Source organism: Hordeum vulgare, chromosome 4H (assembly GCF_904849725.1).
Source record: "Hordeum vulgare subsp. vulgare chromosome 4H, MorexV3_pseudomolecules_assembly, whole genome shotgun sequence".
Taxonomy (NCBI): domain Eukaryota; kingdom Viridiplantae; phylum Streptophyta; class Magnoliopsida; order Poales; family Poaceae; genus Hordeum; species Hordeum vulgare.
Window position 1 is genome coordinate 56,294,092 of NC_058521.1, and position 10,265 is coordinate 56,304,356.

The window sequence follows — 10,265 nt, forward strand, 5'->3', positions numbered from 1 at the left end:
TCACGAGGTCAGTGCTCCAGAGTGTGGGTAAAGTGTGCAACCTGCAGAGTGTCAAACCTATTTGAATAGCCGTGTCCACGGTAATGGACAGCCCGATCAGACCTCAGTAGGTGGTCAACCATATCAGTGTCAGTAATGATGGAAGAACTCGTTTCATATGAACATCAGAGGATGTTGTGTTAGCCAAGAGAAGGCTATATGATAATGGTCAGATGACCGTGTGATGTGATATAAATCCGTTCAGATTGGATGACGAGTATGTTGAGGGTTGTGGTACAACCCAGAAGAGAGTAAGTAAACTGGTTAAGCACTTGTTGTGAACTTTGTCATGCTAGTGAGATAGATTATATGTTTAGTCCATGTCATGCTATGCTTGATTTATATCTTTACTGTTAATGACATGCCATGCTTAGAATAGCTATGATATAACTATTATGCTTGCTTTGTTATCTGCTTGTTGGGATGCCATGTACTTGGTTGTCTTGCAAGTACATTCAAAGTACTCACCTGGCCTTGCACGTGGCCAGTTGTAGGAGAAGACTCGTCGTGCTAGATCGTGACCAAGCCAGTCCTGCGAGTTATGGAGCCCAGCCAGGGACGTCGATGTCGCTGTATCAAGACCTCTGCTGCCATTTAGCTAGCCTTGGAGTCATGTAATATTGTTGTAAGCAACAGTATTGTAACACTCCATCATATTAATAAAGCCATATTTTCCTGGAATTTATGTACCATGCTCTTGACGTGCGTCCGGTCCTATCCTGGGGACGGCCGTGTGTTGGCCCTCTATCGGGGTGTGATACGTCTCCAACGTATCTACTTTTCCAAACTCTTTTGCCCTTGTTTTGGACTATAATTTGCATGATTTGAATGGAACTAACCTGGACTGATGCTGTTTTCAGCAGAATTGCCTTGGTGTTATTTTTGTGCAGAAATCAAAGTTCTCCAAACGTCCTGAAAATTTACGGGGAGCAGTTTTGGAAAATATCAAAAATACCTGCGCCAGGATCCACCTAAGGGGGTGGGTGTGACAGCCCGATGCCGACGCTCCAGAAGATTCCCCTTTTAATTCATTGACGCAGCGTGTTTTATTTTTGTTTGTTGCATTCATCACGCATCTTGCATCATCTCCATCTTCTCTGGTGTGATTGCTTCCCCTATTGTGTTCATTTTCTTTTTCCCTCTTCTCCTAGCCACTCCTTGTTCTTTTCCTTTTCCCTTTGCTTTCGTTTATTTGATTTGCAGATTTAAGTACTCAAATAAATGTTTGTGTGGAGCCCATAAATAATATATATTGTATAGGGTCTCCATCAAAAGCCTCAGTCCAATTGGGGTTGGTTTGGTTATGGTTTATAATTTAGGCAAGTTTGAAATATATTCGAAACTTGTCCGAATTTAAATACCGTAAAAATCCCCAAACCAATTTTATTAAATCCCCCATATTTCTCTGGCTCCGGGAAAATTCCTCTCTTGTTGGAATTCCAACTTCTTCCCTTGTTTTCTTACTTTGCAAGTTGGTGTATAGAAAAAGACTTTAAAGAAACAAGAAAGAGGGGGAAAAGAGAGAAGCCAGCCTGTGCCACTTGGGCCAAGGCCCAGCTGGCCCCAAGCCTCCTAGACCTAGCGCCCCAGCCCAGCCTCCCGATTCCCTCATCCCCCGCAGCGCCGTCATCCCCTCGCTCCCCTCCTTCGCAGCCCCTCCATCCTGATTCCCTGCCGAGCCCCTCTGTCGAGCGCCGAGGTCCCTTCCCCGCTGGCGCCGCCATGCTGCCGTCGCCAGCAGCTGTTCTGCCGTGTGCTCGCCCCGTCGCGCTCCTCCCTCGGTTCGCCGTCCCGAGCCGCAGCAGAGCCCCGTCGCCCGAGCAGCCGCGCCAGCAACCGGTCGCCTTGCCGGTCGCCGCCTTCCTCAACCTCACCTCGCCATGGCGCTCGCCCTGGCCTCCCTGCTCGCCGTGGTCGCCGCGGTGCCCCAAGCTCCGCCCGTCGCCGAGAACCAGCACCCTCGGCCGGCGTCGCCCCTGAGCCCTCGCCGCCGTGCTCGCCCTCCTCCCGGTAGCCGCTGCTCCTCCCGAGCCGCGCCGCCTCGCCGGCCTCCTAACCGATCAGCCCCGCCGCGCGCTGCCCATCCCGCCACGGGTAGCTGTTGCTGCCTTTTTTTTGTTTGCCTGCCGAGCTGCCATGCTATGGCGTTGCTAAGCTACTGCTGCCTGATGCTATGGTTGCTGCTGCTGTTTTGAGCTGCTTGACTGCATGTGCCGTGGTTGTCTATAGTTGCTGCGTTTTGCTGCTAGGCTGCTGCCGATTGCCTGCTAGTGTTGCCTGCTGATGCTTGTGCTCCTGCTGTGCCTTGCTGATGTAGTTGCTAGTTGCTTGCTGTTGCTGCGTGCCGTGATGGAGGTGGCATGTTCCTGTAGATTGCTAGCTGCTGCTATTAGTCGCTGCCGCCACAAGTTGTGGTTGCCGAGCTGTTGCTGCTGTTTCAGCTAGCTGCTGTAGCTATTGCGTGTGCTGGCCGCCGTTGTTGCTGTTGTTCGTGCTGCTGGTAGATGCTAGGTTAGTTGATGTTAGTTGCTAGGTTAGTTCTAGCTGCTGCTTAGGTTGCTTAGTTGGTGGTGTTGTGTGCTTGCCCATGCCGATGCTGCTTGTTGTGCTGCTTGCTGGCTTTGCTAGTAGATGCATGATGCGGTGGCTAGCTTGCCTTGCTGTTAGTTGCATGCTAGGCTATTAGTTGTAGCTGCTGCTAGATTGCCCTAGTTGTTGCTGTTGTAGCTGTTACTTTGTTGCCGCCTTGCTGCTTGCGTCGCGTTGAGTTTGCTATTGCTGGTTACTGACGCCGAAGGCCGTGTGCACCTTCCCTGCCTGCCGTGGTTCGTCGACAAGTTCGCCGAGAACCACGACATCCTCGACGAACCCCGAACATCGACGGAGACGTGATCGACTTCCGAGGTGAAGACCGTAACCGACGCCGAAGACCGTGCACCGACGACAAGAGAACGACTACCGTCGATGTGACCCGAGTACCACTACTTCCACGACGACCACGACTTCCACGACGTCCGCTACGAATCGATCCGCTTCGAATCGCACGCTTCGAAGGTATACCGATGAGACGTTGTCGTGAACCAAACGAATGTGATGTATGAGTTGTATGTATGTTTGCACCGTATGTATGCCCATTGCACGTTGTCTTCTTTTGTCGTGCCTCGACACATGGGAACCAGAGATACGGGATCACCCCATCTTATTTACCGTTCTCGCACACGCTTCCAGATCGTGGCACCGATATCTCGTTGAGTATCGGGATAGGAACGTTGCCGTGGCATCGTTTCCGTCGTGCCGCCATGTTTCCCTCTCGCTCGCCGTGGCGACACCTATTTCTTGCTCTTCTTGCCCGTGATGTTTGACACTCGCATGCATGACGCATTCATGGCATGATATCTTGTGTTGCTTGTCTCTTGTGCCGTAGCGTCCGTTCTAAGCCCCTCGTGTTTACCGTCTAGGATGCCTTGTAGGATCACCGCTTCACCCCTTGCCATGTTAACAACAATTTAATATTGCCGTGTAAATAAACGGGAGTGAATTAAATAATTAAACATGGAGTTTCGTCGATATGCAACTCTTTGCATATCGAGCTTCACTTAATGTGTAGTGCTTGCGTGAGGTGAATTGCCATGCCATACCTTGCACATTGAACTAATCATGCATCATGTTAGGGTATGCATCATGTTGTGCTTCGTGTGGTGAATATATGTGTTGATGTTTGTTTCCGGTTTGCTCCGACTCGATAGAGTTCCGCAAGCGTGTCGGAATGTGAGGACCCGTTCAACTACGTTGGTTCGCCGACTTCACGGAGTTGTTCTTCTTCCAAGCGGGATCTCAGGCAAGATGACCATTTCCCCAGATACTGTTACTATCATTGCCATGCTAGTTTACCGCTTCTATCGATTATGTCTCGTTACCTACCACTTGTTAAATATCAGCCTCTCAACAATGCCATGATAACCTTCAACCTGTTCGACCTAGCAAACCACTGATTGGCTATGTTACTGCTTGCTTACCATGTTGTTAGCGTTGTTAGTTGCAGGTGCAGTTGCTTCCATGTGATAACATGGGTCCCTTGTCATATCACCTTATTAATGCTATTTAATTAAATGCACCTATATACTTGGTAAAAGGTGGAAGGCTCGGCCTTTCTAGCCTGGTGTTTTGTTCCACCTTTGCCCCCTTAGTTTCGGCTACCGGTGTTATGTACCATATTTGAGCGCTCCTAACACGATCAGGGTTGTTATGGGGACCCCCTTGATAATTCGTTTTAGATTAAAGCTGGTCCGGCAAGGCCCAACATTGGTACTACATTTGCCCAACATATTAACTTTGTTAATACTGAAAGCATAGGGCGTCATGAACCCGAGGAGTAATTTCACATAATACAGGGGGGCCAGTGCTGATGGTGTTGGTCCAAAACTAGAGCCGTTTGCGGGACCAACCCGGGGCAACTCGGGAGATTTCTATCAGGCCACCGTACGCTGTGCTTATCCTTCGTGTCCTGAGGACGAGATACGCGGCTCCTATCGGGATCGTCGACACGCCGGGTGGCCTTGCTGGATTAGTTTTACCTTTGACGAGATATCTTGTGCATCGGGATTCCGATGATGCTTTGGGTAATCTCAGAGTTGAGGTTTTCCACTAAGGAATCCGACGAGATCGCGAGCTTCGTGATTGAGGATTTCTATGCGGCTTGTGGTAATTTGTGATGGACTAGTTGGAGCACCCCTGCAGGGTTAAATCTTTCGGAAAGCCATGCCCGCGGTTATGTGGCAACGTGGAAGCTTTGTTTAACACTGTTCTAGATAACTTGAAGTTAACTTAAATAAAACTCGCCAACTGTGTGCGTAACCATGACTGTCTCTTTCGTGAGTTCCTTCTCCAATCGAAGACACGGTGGGGTTATGTCTGACGTGGGTAGGTGTTTAGGATAATTCATTTGATCATCAGTAGTTCACGTCCGCTATGCGTAGAACTGCCCCCTCTTATTTCTTGTACTCGTAAGTTTATCCACCAAATATATGCTTAGCCGCTGCTGCAACCTCACCACTTAACCATACCTCACCCATTAAGCTTTGCTAGTCTTGATACCTTTGGAAATGAGATTGCTGAGTCCCCTGTGGCTCACAGATTACTACAACACCAGTTGCAGGTACAGGTAAAGGTTATATGACGCGAGCACGTTGATTGTTCATTTGGAGTTGCTTCTTCTTCTTCTTCATCATCGATCTAGGATGGGTTCCAGGCCGGCAGCCTGGGATAGCAAGGATGGACGTCGTTCTTATTTTCTCGTTTGTTTTCGTCCGTAGTCGGACCCTGCTCTTACTCTTGATGATTATGTAATGTACTGATGTGACTCTGATGTAGCTTGTGGCGAGTGTAAGCCAATTCTATTATATATGTCTTCTTTTCAGTACATGTACCTGTAATGATATCCATTCTTGCGACACGACGAGATGCGCTTCTATCCCTAACGAGGCCCTCGTGCCAAATTGAGGATAGGGTCGCATCTTGGGCGTGACAGTGGGCTAGTGGGCCACAAGCCCCTGCTCCGCCACCAACCCCCTGATAGCGGTGGGCAGGCTTATGGGGCCCACAGGCACCTGCCGCCCCCAACTCCAGCTCTATAAGTTGTCTTTCGTCCCAGAAAAAATAAAAAGAGAAGTTTTCGTCGCGTTTTCGATACGGAGGCGCCGCCACCACCTCTTCTTCATCTGGAGGACAGATCTGGAGTCCGTCTTGGGTTCCGGAGAGGGGAAATCGTCGCCATCGTCATCATCAACCTTCTTCCCTCTCCAATTCCATGAAGCTCTTCGTCGTTCGTGAGTAATCTATTCGTAGGCTCGCTGGGCAGTGATGAGTAGGATGAGATCTATCATGTAATCGAGTTAGTTTTGATGGGGATTGATCCCTAGTATCCACTATGTTTTGAGATTTGATGTTGCTACTACTTTGCCATACTTAATGCTTGTCACTAGGGCCCGAGTGCCATGATTTCAGATCTGAAATTATTATGTTGTCACCAATATATGTGTGTTTTAGATCCGATCTTGCAAGTTGTAGTTACCTACTATATGTTATGATCCGGCAACCCTGGAGTGACAATAACCGGAACCACTCCCGGTGATGACCATAGTTTGAGGAGTTCATGTGTTCACCAAGTGCTAATGCATTGGTCTGGTTCTTTATTAAAAGGAGAACCTTAATATCCCGTAGTTTCCTTTTGGACCCCGCTGCCACGGGAGGGATGGACAATAGATGTCATGCAAGTTCTTTTCCCTAAGCACGTATGACGACACACGGAATGCATGCCTACGTCACATTGACGAACGGCAACTAGCCACATATCTCTCCGTGTTATAGTTGTTGCATGATGAATATCATCCAAACAAATCACCGACCCATTGCCTACGAGTTCGTTCTACTGTTGCACCAAACAAATCACCGACCCATTGCCTACGAGTTTGTCCTACTGTTGTTACTTGTCTTGCTTTGGTGCTACTACTACTACTGTTGCTACTGCTGTTACTTGTCTTGCTCTGCTGCTACTGTTTCTACTACTGTCGCTTGCTACTGTTGCTACTTGCTAATGCTGTCACTACTGATGTTCCTTGCCACTTCTATTGCTCGTTACACTGCTACTACCTGCTACACTGTTGGTTCGCCAGACCGTTGACGGGAATTGACAACTTCCGTCAACGCAGCAACGGAAGCGCCATTGATACAATCATTGGGAATAGTCTGCTGTCAACAGTTCGTTTCTGACACCACTGTTATCATATTACTTTGTTGTTACTATTGTGCTTGTAGATACTAATCTTTCAGGTGTGGTTGAATCTGACAAATTCTGCTGCTAATACTTGACAGTATACTCTCACCTCCTGACTGGCTTACCTACAAATTTGGGTCGAATACTCTACCCTCGAAAACTGCTGCGAACCCACGCGTTGGTGGGCCATCAACAACGTTCTTTCAGTTTCATTGCCGGGGAGTGCTATCAGCATTCTTCTGGTGCTGTTGCAGGAGAAGGTTAGTTGTTATAAGCTTTCGTCTAGCTAACGCCAGAGATTGCAGGATCATCCCTTTTCTGGAGCCATTGCCAGGGAAGCACAGCTGACGTCAGGGTGCCACATGGGATCCCTTCCCACCGAAACGATAACGGAAGAGGTGCGAGGCCGCCACTATATATAGAGAGGTTACTTCATAGAGGGGATCCGAACCTGACTCATCCATTCACCCACAGGCACAACACCAAGCCTCCAAAGGCCCTCAAGAACACTGTACTAGTTCATCCACCAACCACCACGAGAGGGAATCCACCAAAGCAGGAGTAGGGTTTTATGCTTCTCAGCGGCCCGAACCTGGGTAAACTGCCGAGTTATGTGTCTCCCTCACCATCGAGTGAGTTCTTCGCCGTTCCCATCGAGTACCGAGTTAGGCGAGTTTAGGCCACGAGAGATCTTCGTACACGCCCCTGAGTTCGAATATTTAGGCTTTTGCGGAGCCCAAAATCCAACATGCATGGCTCTAAAATTTTAAGTGAAGCGTAGGAGCAAGCATAGCATAATTTTTGGCTCTCTCAAAAAGGTGTGTCCAGCAAGGATCCAAGACTTAAAACAAAAAGTAAAACAGGCAAAGACTCATATCATACAAGATTCTCCAAGCAAAACTCATATATGTGACGAATAAAAATATAGTTTCAAGTAAAATATCGATGGTTGTTAGAAGGAAGAGGGAATGCCACTCGGCGGCATCCCCGAGCTTAGTTGCTTGCTACTTCTTGAATATTATCTTGGGGTGCCTCGGGAATCCCCAAGCTTAGCCTTTTTCTAATCCTTATTCCTTCATCCATCGTAAGATCACCCAAAACTTCAAACCTTCAATCACACAAAACTCAACAAAACCTTCGTGAGATCCGTTAGTATAAGAAAGCAAACCACTACTATAAGTACTGTTTCAAACCTATTCATATTTTTTCCATTATATATACTGTATTTCAATTTTTCTATGGCAAAAACTCATCAAAGAAAACCATATAATCATCAAAACAAGCACACAACGCAAAGAAAACATAATCTGTCAAAAACAGAACAGTCTGTAGCAATTTGTTTACTTCGAATACTTATATAACTCCAACAATTCTGAAAAATTAGTACGACATGAATAATTTGTTTATTAATCTTATGCAAAAATAATCAACTCAAAATAATTCTTCTGTTAAAATGAAAAATAATTTCGTGAGCGCAAAAGTTTCTGTTTTTCAGCAAGATCAAATCAACTTTCACCCAAATCATCCCAAAGTCCTTGCTTGGCACAAACACTAATTTAAACCACAAAAACACATCTAACCACAGGTATAATTGTGTATTTTATTAAAATATCAAGAAAACCAAAAAGCAAAAAAATAAAAGTTGGGCTGGCTCCCAACAAGCGCTATCGTTTTACTCCCCTAGCTAGGCATAACGCGTAGGATCTAAGTGTTGTCATCTTTGTTTCTAGATCCATATGGTGCCCTCATGATTGATTCATATGGTGGCCTAATTCTTGTTATAGGTACGTGTTCCATTCCCTTCCTTAGTGGAAATTTAAATTTAATATTGCCTTCTTTCATATCAATCATGACACCAATAGTACGTAAAAACGGTCTACCAGGTATAATTGGATAAGATGGATTGCAATAAATATCATGAACAATAAAATATATGGACACATAATTCCTATTTGCAAGAATAAGAACATTATTAATTCTTTCCATAGGCTTTTTAATAGTAGAATCCTCCAAGTGCAAATTTAAAGAGCATTCTTCAATATTGGTAAGACCAAGCACATCACATAAATATTTCGGAATTGTACAAACACTAGCACCGAAGTCACATAAAGCAAAACACTCATAATTTTTAATCTTGACTTTGATAGTAGGTTCCCACTCATCATCCAATTTTTCTTCAAAAGCTTTCATCATAGCATCAACAATATGTTTAGTAAAAGCTTTATTTTGTTCATAAGCATGGGGTGAATTTATCATGGATTGCAACAAAGAGATACAAACAACCAAATAGCAACTATCATAATTAAAGTCTTTGTAATCCAAAATAGTTGGCACATCACTAGTTAAAGTCTTGACCTCTTCAAACCCACTTTTATAATTTTTCTCAACAAGATTTTCACCCTACGAATCATAGGGACGCCTTCCAACTAAAGTTGACTCTTCTTGAGGCCCTTTTTCATCAATCTTAATTTTACTAAACAAAGAATCAATAGAAGAAACACCAATCATTTTAAGATCTTCATCACTTTTATGAAAGTAATCACTAGAAAACGCTCTTTCTAAAAATTCTCTTTTAGCTCTAAGCATAGCGGTTCTTTTCTTACTTTCATCCATAGAAACATAAAGAGCTTTAATTGATTCTTCAACTTTAGGCACAAAAAAATTCATCTTGAGAATTTCTACATCATGAGAAATTTTATCAATACTTCTAGACAAATCATCAACTTTATTCAACTTTTCTTCTATCGTAGTATTGAAAGATTTTTGAGTATTGATAAATTCTTTAATATTGTTCTCAAGATCAGAGGTGTTTCTATTATTATTATAAGTAGGATTACCATAATTATTAAAGGAATTACGAGGAAAAGGCCTAGGATTAAAATTACCTCTATAACCATTGCTATTGAAATTGTTTCGCGAAATAAAATTCACATCTATGGCATCACTATTTTTTTCAATCAAAGTAGACAAGGGCACATCATTAAAATCAATAGGAGCACTTTTATTAGCAACCAACTTCATAAGAGCATCAACTTTTTCACTCAAAGAATTTATTTCTTCTACCGAATTGAACTTTTTACTAGTAGGAGCTCTTTTGGTATGGCATTGTGAGTAATTGGCCATAATATTGTCTAGCAACTTAGTAGCTTCACCCAAAGTAATTTCCATAAAAGTACCCCCTGGGCCGAATCCAAAAGATTACGAGAAACAAAATTCAACCCCGCATGAAAATTTTGTATGATCATCCAAAGATTTAACCCATGAGTTGGGAAATTCCTTAGCATCAATTTCATCCTTTCCCAAGATTGTGCAACATGCTCATGTTCAAGTTGCTTGAAATTCATGATCTGGGTTCTAAGGGAAATAATTTTTGCGGGTGGAAAATACTTAGTAATAAAAGCATCCTTGCACTTGTTCCAAGAATCGATACTGTTGCGAGGCAAAGAAGAAAACC